This window comes from Pseudonaja textilis, chromosome 4, assembly GCF_049901715.1.
Source record: "Pseudonaja textilis isolate UNSWEBS1 chromosome 4, rPseTex1.2, whole genome shotgun sequence".
Classification (NCBI taxonomy): Eukaryota; Metazoa; Chordata; class Lepidosauria; order Squamata; family Elapidae; genus Pseudonaja; species Pseudonaja textilis.
Genome location: NC_141993.1, coordinates 81,919,060 through 81,942,989, shown reverse-complemented (window position 1 = coordinate 81,942,989; position 23,930 = coordinate 81,919,060). Strand labels below are relative to the sequence as shown.

The 23,930-nt window shown below is 40.5% G+C and overlaps 1 protein-coding gene across 2 annotated transcripts in view; it reads right to left on the bottom strand.

The window, feature by feature from the left end:
• The window catches only part of KCNMB2 (potassium calcium-activated channel subfamily M regulatory beta subunit 2), a 245,348-nt gene extending 223,557 nt beyond the window's left edge, over nt 1-21,791 (bottom strand). For both annotated transcript variants that reach the window (XM_087933498.1, XM_087933500.1), the window contains exon 1: nt 21,750-21,791. The gene's annotated coding sequence lies outside the window, so the exon portion shown is untranslated. The remainder of the gene's footprint in view (nt 1-21,749) is intronic.
• Nucleotides 21,792-23,930: the final 2,139 nt, after the last annotated feature.

The window sequence follows — 23,930 nt, the reverse complement described above, 5'->3', positions numbered from 1 at the left end:
CCATTCAAGTCTTGCACTGCCTCCTTCTGTTGTGGTTCATCAGATGAGTCAGAGGAGATGGAGGGGGTGCCTGGGTTACCCTCTGGGCCTGAGGAAGGCTCTGAGGACCAGGAGATCTCAGAGCCAGATGCAGAACAGGGCCCTTCTACTCACACTCAGGTGGAGAGACAGATGTTTTCAGGGCCTGAGCTGAGCGAGGAGGAGGAACAGCTGGGCCCTGTCCCAGATGTGTGTATGCGCAGAGAAGTGCGGAGAGGAGAGCAATGCAGGACCAGCTATCCAGGAAAAGGAGGTGACATTAACAAGCCCCTCCTTGACTGAGATATAAGGAGGAGGGGTGTGGGAGGAGCAGTTTTCGGAGACAACCATTCATGCTCCAGAAGAGTTCCCTCCAGCGGATTCCTTGCCAAGATTTCCTTGCCACTACCCAGGTTGTTCAGGACTCGATGTGCTGGGATTGAAGTGCTAATTGAGGCTCCCTGTGGGGAATTCAGAGACTGCTACTGCTTGCAAATCACCTAAGGATGTGTGACCTGGAGCTTTGTCAGTGAATGCCATGTATTCCTCCCTTTCTAAATAAAAAGGGGTTTCTCCTCACAAGTAGACTGTTTTAGTGGAGCTCGTGAAGGCTGGGTCAGAACATTTTCAGATCTGCCATGGTCATCCTGGTGTCATCCTTTATAGTACATGTGCCAAACTCACTGTGTCATGTTGCCATCACATGACATTTCGGGACCTTTCCCCCCATTCGTGGAGCTGGGGTGGGCCTGCACATGATGTATTTGGCTCACAGGGTGCCAGTTTGACACTCCTGCCTTATAGTGCCCAGCCAGTGGACTGTAGGGCAGCCCCTTCCTCTTTTTCTGCTGATCACTGACTTTTGACTGACTTTTTGAGTGAGTCAACTCTCGTGTATGGCCACCTCTCTTTGGTGATCTTGGTTTCAAGTGATATTTTGGGTGAACTTTGGCCTAGGATCTTCGTTATTTTTGCAGTCCATCGGATGCATAATAGTTACCTCCGTCACCACAGTTCAAAGGCATCCACTCTTCTATCTGCCTTTTTCGGTGTCCACATTTCGCAGTCATAAGTAGTAATTGGAAAAATTATTGCATTGGCTAATCTGCATTGGTTGTGAGGTTGATGTCTTTATTCTTCCAGATGTTATTCGTGGCAGACATTGCAATTCTTTCAAGTTCTATATGCCTTCTAATCTCCCCACTTTGGTTGGTTTTAGAACCCATGAAGATGAATTCCTTTACTGTTTCAGTGGTCTCATTGTTGATTTGTATTCAGATCGGTATCCTCTGCAGCTGTCATTATCTTTGTTTTCTTCTTGATGTTATCCACCCATCTTAAAACTGCCAAGGTTGAGAAACACTGCTTTATAGTTTTACTAGCACTGTTGGAGCCAGCCAACATATTTTCCTTATTCAATTTCAAGACCTGGTTTCTTCTCACTGCCTGCACATTCTTTTTTGCAAAGAAAATATTATTTTAAATTCCATTGCTGTAATTTTCTTTTTGGCTTCCTGCAGCCAAAACCCAAAAGGAATGTTTTCTTCTTCTTCCTCCCCTCCTATTATTATTATTATTATTATTATTATTATTATTATTATTATTATTATTATTATTATTATTATTATTATTATTTGGTATTGATGGTTTCTTTGCACACTGCTTGTCCATGCTCTCATCTAATGTATTGTTTCCATTATCTTCTCTTAAGGTGGCTGGAGGCATTAATGGATAATGCGATTAAATGTGTTTTGATGTATCCATTGTTCATCTTGATTATTACTTTTGAAAGCATGGATTAATTTTTGGATATATAACTATCCCATGTGTCAGTATCCCAGGGAATGAAAGTTTAACTTGGGCAGAGCAATCCTATGGCAATAGGAAGAGTCATTGTATGCACAAAATTGTTTACAAAATACAGAATAACGGAGTTGAAAGGGATCTTGGAGGTCTTCTAGCTCAACCCCCTGCACAAGCAGGAGACCCTATACCATTCTGGACCAATGGCTGTCCAGTCTCGTCTTAAAAACCTCCTGTGATGGAGCAGCCACAAGTTCTGGAGGAATCCATTCGACTGGTTTATTGTTCTCACTGTCAGGAAATTTCTCCTAAGTTCTAGCTTGGTTGTCTCCTTGATTAGTTGCCATCAGTTGCTTCTTGTTCTGCCTTTTGGTGCTTAGATGCCATCTTTTTGTGTGTGTGTGGCAGCCCCTCAAATATTGGAAAACTGCTATCATGTCACCACCCAGTCCTTCTTTTCACTAGACATACCCAATTCCTGAAATGGTTCATCATATGTTTTAACTTCCGCCCCCCTAATAACCTTTGCGGCTCTTTTTTGCACTCTTTCCATAGTCTTGTATCAATAATGTCATGTAATTCAGGAAAGCAGTCCCAGAAGTAGTAGCTCCAACTTTATTGTAAAGTTACTACAATTAATTTTGCTCGCCTGAAAGTACACCTCTCCCCGCTTGCCTTTAAAATAATATAGATCTCCATGAAACTTGGCAAAATGTACAATATCTGCCCAAGGCTAACTATCAAGAAATGCCAGCCAGGCTAAAACAAATTAGAAAGAATGTCATATTCTCGATTTAAATCTGATTTAAGAGTCCAGAGAGTCATGTAATCAAGGTGTGATGAACTGCATCATGTTGATGAATTTCAAACTGAGGAATATTGTGGCATGAATAGAATAGCTACCGATTCTCATATATTTGAGAGATACATTTTCAGAAGGAGATAAGTGGCTGAATGGTTGATTTCTATCCAAGGCAGCTTCCACTATTTCTATAAAAATGAACATCAGGGAAATCCAAATTGTCAAGACTTTCAGTACTGTTGTAAGACCAACAAGAAAATACTAAAACAGCCTTTTGCAAGCTAGCACCATCACGTATATATCCCAGAATTGCAAATCAAACACATCTGGAACATGTCACATTAGAAAAGAAAAGTTCTTCTGCATTTCTGACAATTCACTTGGACCAGTGGTGGGATTCAAATAATTTAACAACTGGTTCACCCAGGGTCAGGTTGGTCATTGTGGGAGGTGTAACCCATTCCCATCCTCCATCTCCATCGCACAAGCAGGATGAGCCTTCTGCGCAGTTGTGGGATTCAAATTTTTTCACTACCAGTTCTGTGGGTGTGGCTTGGTAGGCTTGGCAGGGGAAGGATACTGTAAAATCTCCAGTCTGAGGTGGTATTTGCCAGTTCTACAAACTACCCAAAATTTCCACTACCAGTTCTCCAGAACTGATCAGAACCTGCTGAATACCACCTCTGCTCCCACGATGGCCAACCTGACCCTGGGTGAACCAACTGTTAAATTTCCACTCTTTGGCAAAAGGCTGTTTCTGAGGATGCTTGTTTGCACATTGGTCTCATGGCTGTTTCAGCCTTTGGGACGTGGCTCCTTTAGGAGGTGAGGTTTCTGAGGAATGAAGAGGGGAGTTACCATAGAGACAAAGAGTTGATGCTCCCAAAAGCTCAAGTGGGAAGGTGAAGAATTGGGTGGGGAAGTGGAGGGAGGGATTCTCCCCTGTCCCCATGGAGTTGCATACAGGGGGTGTTGGTCAGTCTGTGGGCAAAAGTGAGAGGGGTGAGGATTTAAGTTGTAAGCATGATCAAAGCTGGGCCCAATGTAGGGGAGACTGCAGGGTTAGTTTGGTCAGGCAAATTATTACACACACCCTGCTATCAAAGTGGATCCTAGGCACTACGCTGTGCTGCATGGAAAAATGAGGGAAGGAGAAGGAGCAGGGAGAAGAAAGCAGCCTTCTTTTTCCCTCATGCTGGCTGCTTCATTGCCTATTTGTCCACTGCAGCACAGTGCAACACCCAGGATCCACTTTGATAGCAGAGTGGTAATTTAATAACCAGTTCACATGAACCAGTGCAAACCAGCTGAATTCCACCACTGACTTGTGAGTACAAATTCACTCTACACCAGGGGTGTCAAACCTTGGCAACTTTAAGACTTGTGGACTTCAACTCCTAGAACTGGCTGACTGGTGAATTTTGAGACTTGAAGTCCACCAGTCTTAAAGTTGCCAAGGTTGAACCCGCTGCTCTACGCACTTCTTCATTAACATATTAAAATCGGAATTGGTTTAAGCACATGGTTTGCTGAACCACAGTTTGGCAACCAAGCCATAGTGGTTGGATTCACCCAACCTCTTGGTTGACAAGTGAATCTAATCTGTAATCATCTGTATGGAAAACTGCAAAGCTATTTTTAGGGGTACCCTGCTAAGATCCTGATATCTTTTTCTGATTAATGGAAAGTTACTTTAAACAAATAATCATAAAATAATGTGAAATAGAGGACAGAGTACGTTATACATTCAGTAAATCATGGTTTATGGCACCAGACATCTAAATTCAACCAGGACCAAATCATGTAGAACATTGGTGGAAAATGAAGGGTCCTTGGTGCATTCTCAGCTTGTTTTTTTTTCTTTTCTTGTAGATGTTTCATTACCCAAACTAGGTTACCAGCACTGATGATTCTACCTAGTTGGGTAATGAAATGTCTGCAAAAAAACAACCAAGTTCAGAGAGCACCAAAGACCCTTCATTTCAACCCTAAGCTATAAACATTCTTCTCTATTGGAAGGGGTGCAAAAGGCCACTAAACTGGCTGGCAGGCAGGCATTTTACAGCTATTATTTTTAACAAACATTAAAAGTCTACACGGTGTACAAGTTACAAATGTACTGCAACCATAATGAAGAGCATTAAGCCACTGTACTGTTTCAGCACATAGTTGAATGACTAAACCCATAATGTTATTTTCCTCCCATTATCATGTAAACCAGCATTGTTTCCCTTGGAGTGCTATAAAGTATTTAAAAGCATTCCTTAGCTAGAAAAAGAATACTGCCCAGGATGTGGAAATACAAGAATTACAATTATTTTTATAGGGGAAAAAGTATTATTTAAACAGGGTTTTTTTCCTCCATCCACATATGAAAAAGGAGCAAGATTCTGATTGCCTAGTCATGGTTGCCATTTTGACTTTTTTGACCCACCTTATCCCATGGCTCTGCCCCATCTGCTCCTTGGAAGAATTCCCAAGAAGTCTATTTTGCATATATATCGAAGAAATGGGTCTTATCCACCAGTTAAATTTGTTTCCTGCTTTTGAATTGTGGTTTTGGAGAAGACTCTTGAGAGGCCCTTGGACTTCAAGTAGATCAAATGAGTCAGTCCTAAAGGAAATCAACCCTGACTGGTCTTTGGATTAAATACTGAGGCTGAAACACAAATACTTTGTCCACCAAATGTGAAGAGAGGACCCATTGGGAAAGACCCTGATGGTGAAAAAGATGAAAGGCAAAAGGAGAAAAGGAAAGCAGAGGATGAGATGATTAGATAGTGTCATTGATGCAATGGACATGAATTTGGGCAAACTCTGTGAGACAGTGGAGGACAGGAGAGCCTGGCATGATATGGTCCATGACATGTTGAAAACAACAAAAAGTTGTTTCTATTCTACTTCCAACGTGTCTCATACATCAAAATGCTCCTCAGAATACTTTCAGTCACCTAAACTGGATTATACAAGTAATCCTGTTCCCAATAATAAAATATATATATTTGGGAAAGTCAGAAAAAACAATTCCATAAACCCAGCCTGACATTTAACATGACAAGCATGGTCCAAGGTCTTCCATAAATGAGGCATCTCATAGACGAACAGAATATTTTAAGACAGGAAGGCAGAACAAGCTGCATGTGAGAAAACCTCTTTCTTCCAGAAGTATTGTAAACATTGTAGATCAAATGAGATAAAGAAGTTCATTCCAAAATTCTATTTAATAATTAACATTCAATTTTTACAGCCCCTGAAATCTTCCAAGACATGTCTCCAAACGTCAGCAGCTTTTCTTTCTTTACACAACAAAGCTCAAAACAGATTATTATTAAACATTTGCTGTAATAAACACAACTATTTGTTTGAAGAAAAACAATCCAAATCCTGAACATTTGAAAATATAAACAGCTGTAAATTTAGACTCCAGTTTTTCAGTACTATCACTGTATCCTACTGGAGTCCTGTTAAGTCCCATTATTATTATTTTATAATGCAAGTGTGGCTCTCTCATCATAAAATGATGCCTGACACAACATTAAGTGATTTTATTACTTCTGTTTGCAACAGAGGATGTTCAAACTTCCAAATCACACTTCACTGGAAACTTTCTAAAGTTATTTAAAATTGAATGAACATTGTAAAGGGAGAGGTGGGGGGTGGGGATGGAGATAACATGAAAATCTGAGAAAAAGAGAAAAAAAATGGATGGTTTATTTAAATTTCATACAACCACAGAGCAATACAGCTTTCTGCCATCTAAAGATAGTTTGAAGTTTGGCAGCCCAAATTGGGTATTCTAGTATAGATTGCAAGTACCAGTTAATTAAACATGGAAGTAGCAATTATTGAATATCTTCTTTAGAGCTCAATCAGAAGATGAGAGGGAAGAATACTGGGCACCAATGGGCCAAATTTGCTCCTATCATAGTTTAGTTGAGCACGATGTCTGGATACAGCTGGGCTCTTTATAACAGTAATGCTGTTGTTGGATGGGAAAAACACAAGTTTGCAGTGGTTTCAGATCGCTATATTAGCAGGCAGAAATGCATTTCTAATTGATTCTAGGCAAGCAGACAGAATGCCAGTGGATGTACAAACCTTTACAGACACAGAACAATTTATCATGTTGTTATATTATTTTGATAGCCACCTCTGATATATTTATTAAGAACCCTGGATGTTGGAATGAATGGCAATGCCCAATTGCTATCAGATCTACTGCCTAAGCAGTAAAGAACTGTTGTTCTTTGACCCAAGCTATAAATTTACTGTCACATCCCGCTTCCATCTTTTCCTATAAACAAGGAAGGGAAGAACCAGGGGTTCTTCAGATGATGCCAAAGTATAGCTCTCAATTTCCTTCACTATTAACCACGCTGGCTAGGACTCCTAGGAGTCCTAGTTTATCAACCTTGAGAAAACCACAAGTTTCCCCCTAGAGCAAGGGTCTTCAAACTTGGCAAGTTTAAGACTTGTGGAATTCAACTTCCAGAATTCCTGAGCTAACATGACTGAAGGAGGAATTCTGGGAGTTGAAATCCACATCTTAAAGTTGAAGACCCCTGCCCTAGAGCTTTAGAACATAGAACCATAGGGCTAGAAAGGACCTCAGAGATCAAGGCAGGTAACCTTAATACCATCCTGGTCAAATGGTTGTCCAGTCTATCTTTGAAAATTTCCAGCAATAGAGCATCTACAACTCCAGTAGACAAGCTATTCCATTGATTGATTATTCTCTCTGCTTCAGGGCTGTCAAACTCTCAACTTGCGGGCCAGATGCGTCACATGCTGGCCATACCCACACCTGGTTTAGCATGATGATAACATGACGACTCAAGTTTGACACTCCTGATCTACTTCTAGGTTTGATATCCCTATGATAAGCTTTCACCTGTTGCTTCTTGCTTTGGTGCTTTGAAGAATAAGTCAATTCCCTCTATGATAACCCCAGGCAGTCTGAAGTCTTGCCAGTATTCTCCTGAGGCAAGGATTTTGGGATACTTGGTAGGATGTTCCAGAGGAAGGAGGTAAAGGCTCTTGGCAACAAGTTTGGAAACCCCTGCTCTAGAATCTAATTTTAGATTCACTTTGATTGTGTGATGTCAGAACCACCGATAAGATTTGGCTGCATTAAGTATGTTTGGGGAACGGTCTATAGAGAATGCAAATTCTGTGTCAAATAATAATAGCTTTCATTTGTTCTTAGCTGGCAGATGTGGATTTTGGCATCCATCTCAAAAAATGATCATGAACACAGAAGGATAGGCTTGGTCTTTCAAAGAAACAAAACAAGTTGGCCTTTTGGGGGGATAAGACTTAAATCTCATGCTGGCAGCAAAAGAGAAGATAAGAACAACCTGATCCTTGTAAAAACAAGAACATATGCTAATAGGCCAGTTCTCTCAAAACTGGTTTATGCAGGGGCAGAAGGAAAACAAAAAGGAAGAAAATCTGAACATTGTTTGTATAAACAGGGCTAAATGTTGAATTACTGTAACCAGTGGTGGGATTCAGCCAGTTCGCACCACTTTGGGAGAACCAGTTGTTAACTTTCTGAGCAGTTTGGTGAACTGTTTCTTGGAAGAAATCATTAGGGCAGAGAACAGGTTGTTAAATTATTTGAATCCCACCACTGACTGTAACTGATGAATTTATTAAGTTACAGCTTCTTAATCTCCTTCAATCCATTCTATTCATCCTAAGAGACAAATTTAGGGAAATAGCAAGGAAGTTGTAATTTCTGCATCCAGTTTTGGTAACCTTATTATAAAAAAAAAAGATGTAGAGACTTTGCAAAGAGGGCAGAAAAGAGCAACAAGGATGATTAGGGGGCTGGAGGTTAAAACATATGAAGAACAATTGCAGGAATTGGGTTTGTCTAGTCTAGCGAAAAGAAGGGTTAGGGGTGATATGGGAGCAGTGCTCCAATATTTGAGGGGCTGCCACAGAAAGGAGGGGGTCAAGCTATTTTCCAAAGCACCTGAAGGCCAGACAAGGAATAATGGACGGAAACTGAACAAGAGATTCAACCTGGAAATAAGGAGAAACTTTCTGACAGGGAGAACAATCAACCAATGGAACAGCTTTTGCCTTCGGAGTCAACCCATTTTCCAAAGCACCAGAAGGCAAGACAAGAAAAAATGGATGGAGACTAATCAAGGAGAGAAGCAACCTAGAAGTAAGGATGGTGTTGAGGTAATTCCCCGTTAGGAGAAAGAGCTCATACTGGGAGACATAGTGAGAGAAGTGTTGGAATAATACACACACAGCTCTGTACACTGTACAGTAAACGTAGGTTTTTACTTCCAGAAAGGTTTAAGCAAAGTTTAAAACCAGCAGTCCAAAGTCATTCACATGTAAGTCAGTCAGTTTTCAGTCCAGGGATAATCCAATAACTAAGTCCAGTGTCAAAAACAGTTCAGTATCAGACTTACATCAAACCCAAGAATTACAGTCATTAGAAGGAACGGCAAAACTCTCCAACAGAAAGAAACAGAGACTCACTGAGGCACACTCTCTTCTGAGACTAAGACTAAGACAACCCAGATTTCTGGCTCCATCTTACGGCCATTTGAGAAACCACACCCAATTACAGTTTTTGGGCATTCCCTTAAAGAGACAGTATTAAAATGTCTATCCTGGTTTATACATTTCCAACCCAAATAGCTGTCAGGTGACTTACATTCCTAACAGATGCATTTCCTAACAGTGAGAACAATTAATCAGTGGAATGGCTTGCCTTCAGAAGTTGTAGGTGCTGCATCACTAGAGGCTTTTAAGAAGAGACTGGATAGTTATTAGTCTGGAAGGGCATAGGATCTCTTGCTTGTGCAGAGGGTTGAAGACCTCTAAGGCCCCTTCCAATTATGTTATTCTGTTTTGTTCTGTAAAGTTATAATCAAAACTAACACTGTTGACATCACCACCATCATCACCTCAATTTATACTCCACTCCAAATATGCTCAAGTGGCACATTTTTCTCCATTGATTTCAAATCCTTGCAATCCCCAAAGTGGGTAAACTGAAAATCCTTGATCATCACAGGCCCTCAATGTTGCTACCTTCTTGCCTCAGAAAAAATGCTGAGGAACAGGTAGCCCAAACAGAATTGAACACCGTGGCCAAATTTATTTCTTATTTTAGTGTAGTTACCCATCTCAAAGCAATGACTCTACTCTTTCCTTCCATGAGACTGAATGACATTATTGGAGAGACAGCAGCTACCAAAGATTTAATTTACATATATTCTACCTGAGTGTATAAGAACTCAGCTCTAGCATTAGATGATTGAAGGGAGAAGGAGAATTTGGAGATGTGGATCTTGAGGGGTTTTAGTCAAATCAGCCAGAATACAATTTGGGAGTTCAAAGTTTTCCAACCTGAGATCAGTCCAACACAGGTCTCTGTGTTATTTATTTCAGTGGTCACTACAGATCCCGCCAATGGGAATGATTTTTAAGCATCTTGATCTGTGTCAGTTTTACTGCAAAATATTAGGCAGGTAGATTTAATGTGTTGCAGATAATTTTGATAGCCTGTGCATTCATTCTTCTATTTAGTTATTGCATGATAGATCACACAAAGAGTTAGAAATATCCAATTTAAGATTGGAAGGTGATGCACCACCTTAAATTGTATTACATTGCTGCTTGGGGTTGTTGTTGTTGTTGTTTTGAGTGGGGAAGTACTGTAACTACTAACTGATCCTCTTATTGGCAAGGCTCAGAACCTCTACTAGTCTTGAACATTGAATTTTCTCCTCACTTGTAATACATATCATTTATTAGAGTTGTAATGTATCATTTTATTACCTACTTTATTTCAGCTCTTATTAGAAACATATTGGCATTAGAAACAGTATATAAACGGGGCTATGAAGAGATCCATATTTGAGGGGCAAAATGTGACTTGAAGCACTGATGAGTTTGCACTTAGTTGCTTTTGGGAATATTTTAAAGCACCTGCTTCTTCTGCTGTTGCACACTGGCTTTGCAAAGTTGGGTTATAAGAACCTAGGGAAAAAGTATTTTTGCTTAATTTGTAGCCGATTGCTATTATGTCTACACTCCACATGGTCTGAAGCAGCCCTAGTATATAATTACATTAAATGGGTACTTGAGTTGCAAATATCTAGATGACCAGATGGCCTTGAAATGATATAAGGCTAATTCTTAACTCTTGGATGTCAACTGGAGAGTCTGGATTTCTCAGCTCAGATATGTATGACTGCATACATTGGTGTCCTTGTATATTTTAAAAGTGGATGCAACCTTCATCCGTTCTGCAAATGATGTCTTATTTTTAACTTTCACCCAGACACGGATGTAGTGGTAGAAAAAGAAATGCTGCAATTCGCTTCCAAATCTGATGGAATTCTTCATACTTCTGAGTAGATTTCTATAGAACTATATTATTATGCATCTAAATCCAGAATCCATAATAATAAGAGTTAGCAGGGACCTTGGAAGAGGTCTTCTAGTCCATCCTCTTGCTCAAGCAGGAAATCTTATTCCATGTCAGACAACTGCCTGTCCAGTTTCTTCTTAAAATCCTCCAGTGATGAAGCACCTACAACTTCTGAAGAAAAGCCATTAAACTAGTTAATTGTTCTCACTGTTAGGAAATTTCTCCTTAGTTCTAAGTTGCTTCTCTTTTTGATTAGTTTCCAACCATTGTTTCTTGTTTTGCCTTCTGGTGCTTTGGAAAATAGATTGATCCCCTCTTCTTCATGGCAGCCCCTCAACTATTGGAACACTGGTATCATGTCACCCAAGTTCTTCTTTTCTCTAGACTAGCCATACCCAATTTCTGCAACCCAATGGTGGATTTCAAATTTTTTTACCACTGGTTCTGTGGGCATGGCTTGGTGGGCGTGCTTTGCATGTGCACACACACTTTGCACATGTGCAGAGGGTTTTCTACTGATCTTCTCCTGCAATCCTCCGCTCTCCCTGCATCTTCAACAAACAGCTGTCATGCGGCAATCTGCTGTGCCTCGTGAAGCAGCTGAGCTTCAAACCAGGAAATAAAGGGCAGTATAGAGCCAGGGCAGGTGGGAGGGTCCAGCAGCTGATCATCGGAGCGAATTGGTTTGCTCACAGATGATCCTCAGAGCTACCGGTTTGGGTGAACCGGGCCAAACCGGTAGAATCCCACCACTGCTGCAACTGTTCTTTATATGTTTTAGTCTCCAGGCCCCTAACTATCAAATTTTGTCCTGCCTTGACTGTTTAACCCTACTACACATGTTCTATTTTAGCTTTAATCTAATCCTTTCTATTTTACTTGATTCAATTGCTTTTTTAGTACTAGAATTTCAAGCAATAATTGCATTTTCTCATTTTAATGTCTTAGCGAATTTCTACTCATATATATTAACCTTCCTTCTATCTGAAATCATGAACTTTTCTGTAGTGTACCACTGTGTCAATAATGTATTTTCATAATAATAATTTTAATTGGCTTTCCCATAATGCTGTGAGATTTTTTTTTATTGGCACAAAGCACAAGTTCCTGAGAAACATCTACAACACTTTTTGCCACAACAGCTTAGTAGATCAAGTGTTGTAGACCATTATTTAGTTGTTTCTTTAGTAACTGTCTTTTCCTCCCTAGCAATAATTTAGTGGACCTATCAGGCTGAACGCAGCCTTGTTCAAATATCAGCATAAATAAGGTTTGGTTGGGAGGACAATAGCCGTGAAATATTGACAGGCAGATAATAAAATTGCTGAACTGTTCTTTCTAAATCATGGCTAAGCCAGAAACTAAGATGAGTCAAAACCCTCTTAAAGAAATCATTGCTAAGGGGTATCCTTTCCCTTCCCAACTTAATGAGATAAACAAGGAAGATCAAAAAGAAAAAGGAGGCATCTTTTAATGAATATGTTATTTATGTGTATAATTTTGATCTATTTTGAAATTTTGAAATTAAGTATATATTGTGAGACTGTAGAGTTGTAATTGTGTCTTTGCAGGTGCAATTTGTCAAGGAAAATATGCACATGTCCAAAAAACTGTCCCAGACTTTGGTTTTTTTTAAGGGGAAATCACTCTTTCTTTGAGTTACAACCCAGGGAAAACTTAGAAAAAAAATCCATTTACATAGCAAGATGACTATATATTTAAGTTTAGGTTGTAAATCAACAAAGATTTATGGACTTTCTGAAAAATATGGATACTCTATAAAGTTTAGAAACATAAACTTACAAGTAATCCCAGTAGTCTTTTCAGATAAATATGATATATTCTTGAAGTGTGATACAACTTGATAAAATAAGATGAGGAGCTATCTTATTGAGGCAAGCTCCTATTACTTATTCCTGCTGTTCTCAACTAGGTGCGCTTCAGATGTATGGATTTATATTTCCAGAACTCTCTGGCCATTAGGGCTATTGCCAGGAGTGAGCTTCAAAATTTTTAGCAAAGGGTTCTGCAATGTGCTACCACCACATCAAAACATTGACTGTGCCATAGAGTTTAAATAGTACGGGGGAAGTCAATCTGGATTTTGCAGGTTGGATGAAACCTCTGACTAGGTTTGTGTCTATATAGTTCCATAGCTCTTTCATTTCCTTAGGTATCATGGAGTACATTTTTGGTTTTGCGTTACCCAGCTGCTGAGTGGGTGTGGCCTTGGTGGGCATGGCCTAGTCAGCCTCCTGCACCATGGCGTGGGGGGGGAGGTTTGCCCTCCCCGGGCTCTGGAGGCTTTCCTTGAGTCTCGAGGAGAGCAAAAATGGCCTCCTCAGGCTCTAGAAGGTCTCTGGAAGCCAGAAATGGGCCCATTTCCAGCCTTCCCGAACTTCCGGGAGGCCCCTTTTTCACCCTTCCAAGCCTCCATGAGCACCCTGCACTTATCTGCATTCAAAACGGGCCGTGTGGGGACTCCTGGGAGGAGTGGGGCAGAGTGGGCAGGGCCAGCCAGGAGTGGAATTTGGGGGTTTTCTGAACTGGACAGAATCTTAGCTAGGGGCTCTCCCCAACCTCTGTGAATCCCCAGCAGTCCACCCCTGGCTATTGCTAAGAATTCTGGAAGTCATCATAGGTATGTGTAGTCTAATGAAGAGGAGGACTAGAGATGATATGAATAGCTGTCTTCTGGTACTTGAGGGGCTATCATGGAAAAGAAGAGTTGATCTATCCTCCAAAATACCTGAGGGCAGGACAAAAAATAATGGGTGGTAGAGAGAGAGACAGCCTAGAACTAAGGAGACATTTCCTGACAGTAAAAACAATTAATTAGTAGAACAGTTTGCCTCCAGAAGTTGTGGTTGTTCCATCACTGAAGGTTTTTAAGAAGAGACTGGATAGCCATTTGTCCAGAATGGTGTAGGATCTCTTGCTTGAGTAGGGGGCTGGACTAGAACACCTCCAAGTTTCCATCCAACCCTATTATTCTATGTTCTAACACACAGGCCTGGCTAGTATACTGATTGAGAACCTATTCAAATCCGCAATGATTAAATGGCCTATTCTCAGCAAGCCCCTTCCTCCCCCACATTGTATTTAAAACTAAATATGTCAAAAACTGAACCTGGGAGCCCAGCCTGTGCATGCAAATAAAATAAAAGGTACATTTGCTGTCTGATAAATATTGCAAATAAATATAGATTTGTAGCCTCGTGATTCCATCAAGAGATGGAGCAAGGATGTCTCATAGGCTACATCCCAACCACCTGAAACATACACACACCTGCATACCCACACACAAAACTTAAAGTGAAAAAGAACGTTCTATTTCACCTTGGCAACTGCTTGGTCACCTGGCTGGTTTTCAGCTTAAGAAATATATAAAAGACTTTCCAGTGAAAATATTCAGATGTGGTCCAGTCTAATTTATGTTTTGATATATTTTTATTGAAAGTTTTAACAGTGATAAGAACTGCTACAAATAAAAATAGAATGAAAGAGAAAAAAGAGAAAGGGAGAGGGAAAAAAAGAAAACGCTAACATGCATAAAGAAAAAATAGAGGTAAAATAGAATATAAAGAAAGATAAATAGGGGTTTCTGATAGTCACAGATTTTGTAAATATAATTATATTTTATCCTCTCTCTTTAAAGTTATATTATGACTCTCTTCTTTCTACGATCTATCCTGTCTATTCATCAAAACTATAAATTATTGAGTTCATTTTTTTTGATGCAAAAAGATCATAAGGGTTTTCCAGTCACCAATAAATGTAGATATTGCATTTTCTCAAATCAAACAAGTCAATTTAGCCATATCAGCAAGTTCTGTCATCTTCGCCAACCATTCCTCTACTGAAGGCATTGCCAAATCTTTCCATTTCTGTGCAAACAATAATCTCACTGCAGTTGCCATAAACAGTATAAAAATAGTGCTCCGTGGCTCTTTTTCTAACTCTTTTATCTGTCCGTCCCAGGAGGAAAAGTTTCTGGTTTCAACTGAAGGTTAACCTTTAAAATATGAGAAAGTTGAAACTGAAAAACCTTTGAATCACTTTATGTATTTGAACGCAACATTTTCTAGCTTTTATACATGTCCACCAAGTGGGATAAAAATGACCCTCCTTTTTGTTCACTGCTTTCAGAGTCAACTTTACACCCTGACTTGACAATTACAACACCTAAACAAACCTGGAAAAAACAGGATTATAAAAGAGCTCCTGGAAGCTGTGCTGATTTAACTTAGCGGTAGGTGGAAATTTCAGTTCAGCTTCATTGGCAACCGACATCTGCTCCCAAGGCATCAGGCGCTGTGAAATGGGAGCTTGAAACCATTGGCCCACGGATGAGCAAGTTCTGGATATAATAGGTCATGCCACCTTGGCTCCCTTACAGCGCAAGCTAAGACAGGCTGCAGAGTTATAGAGCAAATTAATGCCAATGAAGGATGTTTCATAAATCTGCAGCACTTACATCAGTGAAAGATTTGGGGAGCATTTTATGAGTCTTAAACAGGACGAATTTCAGCATTGTCAGAGAGGCAGGAATTAGAGCCGTTTTAGACACCCTCTTTGCTATTCATGAATTAAAGAAGTTCAATATCTTTCAGGCTTCTGCAGAGAGACTTGCTTTAAGCAATTCACTCCTCAATCTGAATGGATTACTTGGAATAGCTGTATTTTTTTTTTTCAGGATCAGTAACCTCTGAATCCTTTTAAAGCATGGAGAGTCCTACTAGTTAATTTGATCATTTGGGAGATCAGGGTCAACATCGAGGCATTGAAGTTGCTTTCATTTGAAAAAATGTAACCTCTCACAAATATTTGTCCCATGCAATCCTGAGTAAGGTTATTGGGTAGAAGAAAGAGACCACAAGTTTTTCTCCTTCCTCCCAGTGACCCATTGCAGACTTTGGGCAAATCAGTCCAAGGAGCCTCGGTGGTGCAGTGGTTAGAATGCAGTACTGCAGGCTACTTCTGCTGACTGTTGGCTGCCTGCAATTTGGCAGCTCAAATCCCTCCAGGCTCAAGGTTGACTCAGCCTTCCATCCTTCTGAGGTTAGTCAAACGAGGACCCGAAATTCTTGGGGGCAATAAATTCACTTAGAGAGGGCTTTAAAGCTCTATGAAGTGGTATATAAGTTTAAATGCTATTGCTATTGGGGTGCTGACTGGCTTTTGGTAAAAGATTACTTGGTATTCTGCTTGGGCGGGGTGGGGGGGGTTGGACTAGATGACCTACAAGGTCTCTTCCAACTCTTTTAATCTGTATCTTCTGCTCTACATGGCACAGGGGTCATTGAGAAAAGAGGATGGGGCTGCCTTTGGTTCTGCAGCTGATGGTGGCTCCTATGTTCCAGGTTGTCCATCCACAATTCAACCATATATTGGTGCATGGTGCAATACTCAGAAGTGCTTTTCCAAAAAGCAACTGGACTTTCTTGGTTTGTTTTTTTCCTTGAAAAGGTTTCACTTCTCATCCCAGAAGCTTCTTCCATTCTGATTGGGGAATTGAAAGGGTTTATATTCTTTGCAGTCATCTGGTTGTTAGCTGTCTAAAGGTTTGTTGAGGCCACTTGAGGGGCTTATAGGTATCCTCAAAGTCACTCGAATCAGAGTTCAAAAGGATGCGACTGCTATAAAAGGACTGTGTTATAAACAGGAGCAGGGCGACAGGCCATCTTAAAAGCTAAGATTCATGGTGATGTGCCACAGATGTGAAAACACCCAACTAAATTTCTCCTCTGCCCCCAACCTTGGCTGTCCCAAATTTACAACTACTTCTATATTTCTGAACAATTTTATGTTCCAGATAAAAGTGCAGCATATGCAGTTTTACATTTTAAAGTCACTTAAATCATAGCACTATCCTGAGCAGAGCTTAGTTTCTTTCTGCAAGCGTTGTGCTAAATAGATAAGGAAAAACAGGATTTTAAGACAGAGAAGAATAATCATGCAAAAATAATCAGATTGAGTATTGTGGTGAAGCAATATGATGTATCCAACCCAGAGGGTAACCTTATATTCTTTGGGTCATTTTTTAAAAATCTCTGGAAGCCCAAATCAAGGCTTTATTCCAAAAGTTGATTGATTTAAAGACCATCCAATTCTGTAAGTGTTCTCAGGAATAGCTACCACTTTGATCATAGAGATAATGGTCAATAAAGAATGGGATTTGTAGTTCTTTAAGGATATGTGATAGGGAAGATAGACATTGATAAAACAACAACAATCACTGTTATTTTTAAAAGTAACTTTTTAACTTAGAAATATAGTCCTTTCTCAAAAGCTCAGATGTCCCTCCTATTTGATCTAGAAGGCACTCAAGTTACAAGCCACCTTTTTGGAACTCAGTAAGATCAGGATGTAAAAAAGTTCAGTCCAAGAATTCTTTTGGACAAGTCACAATAGCTCAATGAAGATGCAGTTTACTCCCCCACCCCTGATCACAGAAAGCTGTCTTATGATTGGCTGGGTTGTTTTTCCATTCAGCATAATACTACTTTGCAAAATTTCAGAGGAAAAGAATATAACACATCCTATAATTTGGTTGGCATGATTATCAGTGACTCAAGACTGACTTCAGGAATTTGGAAACTACCCCCATTTCCCCCTTCCCTCAAAAAAAGAAACCCAAACCACAACCTCATACTTTTAATAATTGTATAAGCAAGTTTTAAAAGTTCCTCTTGTCACCCCTGTGATGTAATTTAGACAAGAAATATATAAAGTGCTGGTCTAATTTTATTGTAAGGTTATATTAACAGAATCTTACAAGTCTGAAAGTACTTCTGCCCCCTCCCATATTTACAGTACAAGAAACTAGTAAGGGTCCCTTCTGAGATATTTTGCCATGTTTTTCAACTGCAATTTATCTGACTGGTGTCTAGTCTGTGGCTCTTCCTTCTGTCTCCCAAACTCTTTCCTACATACCATGATATACCATTCTTCCTGAGTTAGTTCCTGTTCCTCAGTTGTTCTCTCCTGACAGCTCTGCACATACATGCATCTGGAACAGGCCCCAGCTGTTCTTCTTCCCCACTTATCTCCGACTCTGAGAAATGTTGGATGGCCCTGGCTCTATCTCTGCTTCTGATACAGGCCCCAGCTGTTCTTCTTCCCACTTATCTCCGACTCTGAAAATGTTGGATGGCCCTGGCTCTATCTCTGCTTCTGATACAGAGCGTCCATCAGAACCTTCCCCAGCCACAACAATAAACCACTTTTTTCAATGTTATGGTAACTGCAAATAAACATTGGTAACTTCACTAAACATTTGTAGTGGCGCAGTGGTTAGAATGCAGTATTGCAAGCTAATTCTACCAACTGCCAACAGTTTGATCCTGATGGGTTCTAAGTTAATATCCTTCCAAGGTTGATAAAATGAGGATTGTTTGGAGCAATATGCTGACTCTGTAAACCACTTAGAGAGGGCTGTAAAGCACCATGAAGTGGTATATAAATTTAAGTGTTATTGCTAAATGCTATTTTAAGTTGAGTACTACCTGTACCATAAATGCAATGCAAAAAAAACCAAACCCATCTTTGCTTCCTGAAATTCTACTTTGGTGCCATGTCACAGCCATGGTTGATGATTCTAAAATTTCCAGGTTTCTTTGCCAGGATAATTAAAAGGGGTCTCCAATTAAGAACTATAACCTTGGCTCTTTGGACTTGGCTCTTTTTGGACTTGGCTCTTTTCAAAGAGGGAGACAACCCTTGGCTTTGCATTTAATACCCTTAACTTGCATTTCCCAATATACATTAACTCAAAAGGCAATTGTCCTTCCACATTCACCTTTTCAGATCACATAACATAATTTTCCACCCTAGGAAAAAAAACACCATATGAGGAAGTCTCCATTGTATTTTAAGTGAAAAACATATAAATATTTTCATATAGATTTCTGAAAAGAACATATAAAGGTGAATGGGTAACACAATAGGGGTAAGGGGGAGGTGGGAACAGAAGCAAATGTGGACTGCAAATATCAATTGCTTTCTTAATTGGATACCTTCAAAAGATTTATTTAAAGCAGAAATACTTTGATCATTTATATGGCTCTCTAAGTGGTCTTAGAGGTAGGTGTTTTGTTTAGCTTTCCTTTCCTTTGTTTGCTTGTTCAGCTGCTTGCAAGTTCAAATTTGCCTGGCTTTTGCTAATCAATCTAACAGGCTAATTAAGTTAAGTACCCTGCTTGTTATGCAAAGGCCTGTTCTCTGACTTCTTTGGAAACCCTATCCCAGCAAAGCCAGATCAGATAAGAGAACTGCTGAATTACTTCCCTTTTCCCAGTCTTTTCTTCCCTACAAATTTACTACAGGCAAGGCCAGCAAAGTCATAAGAGATAAGAATCCCCAGGCATGCAACTTTCTTAACCTATTTGCATCAAGCCAATAAAGTTATCATCTCCCTGCCAGAATTGTAGAGGGTTAATTGGCCTTTTACACCTCTCCCAGATACTGCCTTCAACAGACTGCGGCCTATAAAACAGTAGCTGCCCATAAAAGAGAATATCCGTAGTTCAAAGATGAAATGAGAGATCCTTGGTGCTCTCTGGAAACTTGGTTGTTTCCTTGCAAATGTTTCATTACCCAAATTATAACACGAGGCTTGGGTAATGAAATATCTGCAAGAAAACAACCATGCTCAGCGAGCACCAAGGACCCTTCAAAACATAACCTATTACCAACTAAGACTTATTGTGATGTGGGAAGCCCCCTCACCTTCTAGAAGAATGAAATATTTTGAGGAATATTAAAAAGGGAAGATTATTATATTTCCCCAAAGGGAGAAATGGAGAAACATGTTTCTTTAGAGGCAGAAAGCAAACTCCATTTTCTTAATAGCCCCAGCAGATATTTTGTGCCCATTAAGAAAGATTGGGCCAGCCCATTCAGAAACCAAACTGAGGAGGCCACCTTTTAGAAATGAAGATTTGGTAGTCCATTCAAGACAGGATATTTTGAAACAAAGGTAGGTTGGTAGGATTAGCCCTCATTCAGGATCCCACACAGGGAAAAGCCACTAAGCTGCAATAGGAATTGTTCAACACCCTTCATTAACAGTCCAAATTTCAACCAAACTTAGCACAAACATCTAGAATTTGTACTTTGCCTATAGAGCCAGCTATGACCCCTACATAACCACTACATGACCCCATAGGAATCTGACAACACATGTTCTTGCACAGGAGCAGGAACTCAAATGCAAGGCCCAGAGAAGGTATAAATCCCCCTCTCAACTCCATTTTGTCAGCTGCCCAGAATCCATGTGGTTCTGTTTATCAATAAATGGACCCACTTTCTAATCAGCCTCCAGCCTCCATTTTGTCTCCAGTGCCTTTCTCCCCGGGTTGGAACTGACCCAGATGGATATTTCTTCCCACAATGGATTCCTTAAAGATAGACAATACCAAAATAACTTGTGTGGTTATTTTGTAAATGTAATTTACAAATGGTAGCTTTATAAATAGATGCAACACAGGTAGGACATCCTATAGGTAAGCAGTGAGCCTATATACAAATATGCATTTATGAAGATTATGTGGATGAGATTTGATACTAGCTTTTGCATATCTTAACCACACAAGTTATTTTTGATTGTAATTCTGGGGGACGCATAGAGATTTCTGATGGAAAATCATCAGGTTCTTTTAAAAAAGCACAAATTATAGCAAGGCAACCATAGCAATTAAAGAGGCATAAACATGGCATCAGTTGATATGACACGATATACCAGGGGTTGACAACCAGTCACTTAAAATAACATATGACCCTTGCATTTTATGAGAATTCACTCATCTAAGCTTAGCATGTCATGAAGTCCAAGCATTACTTGCTAAAGGTACATTTAATTTTAATTTGGGAGACTGTGAATGTCATGGGAGGGTACAAGTAGTCCTTGACTTACAATCACAACTGTGCCCCAAATTTTAAACAATTGTTAAACAAGACAAAAGTTAAGAGACTTTTGCCCCATTTTGCGATTTTTCTCACTACAGTTTGCTAAGTGGATACTGCAGTTGTTAAGTTAGTAACACAGTTGTTAGTTTCACTTATTAACTCAACTGGCTTTGCTTGTCAGAAGGTTGCAAAAATTGTTTACATGACCCAGGGATACTGCAACCATCATATGAGCTGTGGTGGCACAGTAGTTAGAATGCAGCATTGTAGGGCCAACTCTGCCAACTGCCAGGAGTTCGATCCTGACTGACTCAAGGTTGACTCAGCTTTCCATCCTTCCGATGTTGGTAAAATAAGGACCCAGATTGTTGGGGGCAAATATGCTGACTCTGTAAACCGCTTAGAGAGGGTTGTAAGGCAATATGGAGCGGTATATAAGTTTAAATGCTGTTGCTATTGCTACTGCTGTGAATATATGCCAGTTGCCCAATGTCCAAATTTTGATCACATGACCATAGGGATGCTGCCACAATAATATGAAAAAATTATCACAGGTCACTATTTTTCAGCGTCGCTGTAACTTCGAACAGACACTAAACAAATAATTGTAAGTCGAGGACTACCTCTATTGATGATGGATATACTGCTGACCCCTGGGATATACCTGGAAGTTCATTCCTTCTCCGCAAAAGTTTCTTTTCTCTAGGAAAAGCTAGTCTTCCATGACCTGCAGGCAGTTCCTCCAATGGTGTATTACACTTCAGACAAAAACCAAAGCATTGTTTTTATCCCTCCACTGTTTATACTTACAGTTCATTATTCGGGGTTTGGTAAAGTTCACTCTCTTCGGTGTCTCTGCAGAGAGAAAACAACAAATATTACATGTAAATGACTGGTTCTTCCGATTGTGATAATTGATTCCAATGGATTTGGACCCAGAAAATCTTGAGGGAAAATTCCACATGGAAAGGAGGTTTACAAAAACAGTGGGAGATGTTCGCCTCAAATTAGGATAAAGCCTATATTCAATAGATAATGTTATTTTGGTCAGTGTGGCTCTTCAAAATCTTCAATAGTCACAGTATCGTAGAACCATAGGGCTGGAAAGGACTTCAGAGGCCTTCTAGTCCAACCCTCTGACCAACACAGGAGACCTTTTTCCATCCAGGACAGTCTTTGCTTGAAGACCCCCAGCCACAACTTCAGGATGCAAGCTAGTCCATCAATTAATTACTGTCAGAAAAAAATTCTCCTCAGTTCCACTTTGGATATCTGTTGAATGAGCTTCCACCCATTGCTTCTTGTCCTGCCCACAAGTGCTTTGGAAAATAAGTTGTCCCCCCTTTTCTCTGTGACAGGTACATTCAAGTACTGGAAGACATTTATCATATTACTGCTACTCCTTCTGTGCATTAGGCTAGGCATACCTAGTTCCCTTAACCATTCACCATACAGTTTAGTCCCTAGACCAGGGTTGTCCAACTGGATTTCTTTGAGGGCCAGATCAGCATTTTAATTCTCCTCTGCGGGTCTCCAGCGGTGGCAGTGGGGAAGGGGGGGCAGTTAGGGTGGCAGGGGAGCAGGGCAGATGCCTCTTGCAGCACGCTGCCGGCCAAAAAACAGGCCATGTGGCCCGTTTTCAGGCTGTTTTCAGGCCTATTTTTGGGCTGTTTTGGCCCATTTTTTGACCCATTTTGGGCCTGGTTTTTGGCTGGCAGAGGGGCCCATTTTAGTGCCAGAGGCACCGCAGGCCAGTCCTTTGATAGTTCCAGGCTGGCCCCACGCGGCAGATTTAAGCACCCCGTGGGCCAGATTCGGCCCACAGGCCTTGAGTTTAACACCCCTAGATCCCTTATCATCTTTCTTGTTCTTCTCTGCCCTCCTTGTAGGCCTCAGCACCTTTTTTATATCTTGATGGCCAGAACTGGATGCAATATTCCAAGTGTGGTCTCACTTGTACAGTATAGGGCAGTACCACCACTTCTTAAGATCTTCACGCTATCCCTCTCTTGATGCAACCTAGGACTGCGTTGGCTTTTTCAGCTGCTGCAGCACAATGCTGGCTAATAATTCATTCTTGTGTTTCTGGCCTCTGCTCATTTGCACAGAGGACTGGAAGTCCAGATAAAAGGAACCCACAAGTAATCTAACTAGAATAAGAAGAGTGGAAGGTAGATTAATATACAGCAATAGCACTTAGACTTATATACCTCTTCACAGTGCTTTAACAGCCCTCTCTAAGCAGTTGACAGAGGCAGCATATTGCCCCCAACAATCTGGGTCCTCATTTCACTGATCTCGGAAGGATGGAAGGCTGAATCAACCGTGAGCTGGTGAGGATCGAACTCCTGGCAGTGAGCAGTGAGTTAGCCTGCAGTATTGCATTCAAATTACTAAGTTCTAGCCTAAATTCTATCTAATCCTCAGACTTTAAATCCAACCCAGATGAAGAACTTAGAACAACAGAGTTTAATCAGTGCCTGGCCCAAATAAAATTAAAAGATTTAAAGCAAGATCTTAACATAGCCACAAGTTTAACAATTCGTTGGAGCAAACTGTTCTCTTAGGATCATAGGTGGTATTCAGCAGGTTCTGACCAGTTCTGGAGAACCGGTAGCGGAAATTTTGAGTAGTTTGGAGAACCGGCAAATACCACCTCTGACTGGAGATTTTACAATATCCTTCCCCTGCCATGCCCACAGAACCGGTAGTAAATTTTTTTGAATCCCATCACTGCTTAGGATGTTTTAGATTTATTGGGGGAAATGCACTTAGGTTAAACTTTAATGACTGAAGCAGTGGTGGTATTCTACTAGTTCTGCCGAGCCAGTAGCGGGGATGAACAGCAGAGATTGAACCGGTTCTCTCCAATGCTCTGCTGTTGGGCGCACCTGGGGTCCCATCCTAACCTTTATGTCCTGCTTTTGAAGCGCAGCTGCTTTGCACGGCAAGCAGATTGCCGCGTTGCAGCTGCTGAAGGAACAGGGAGAG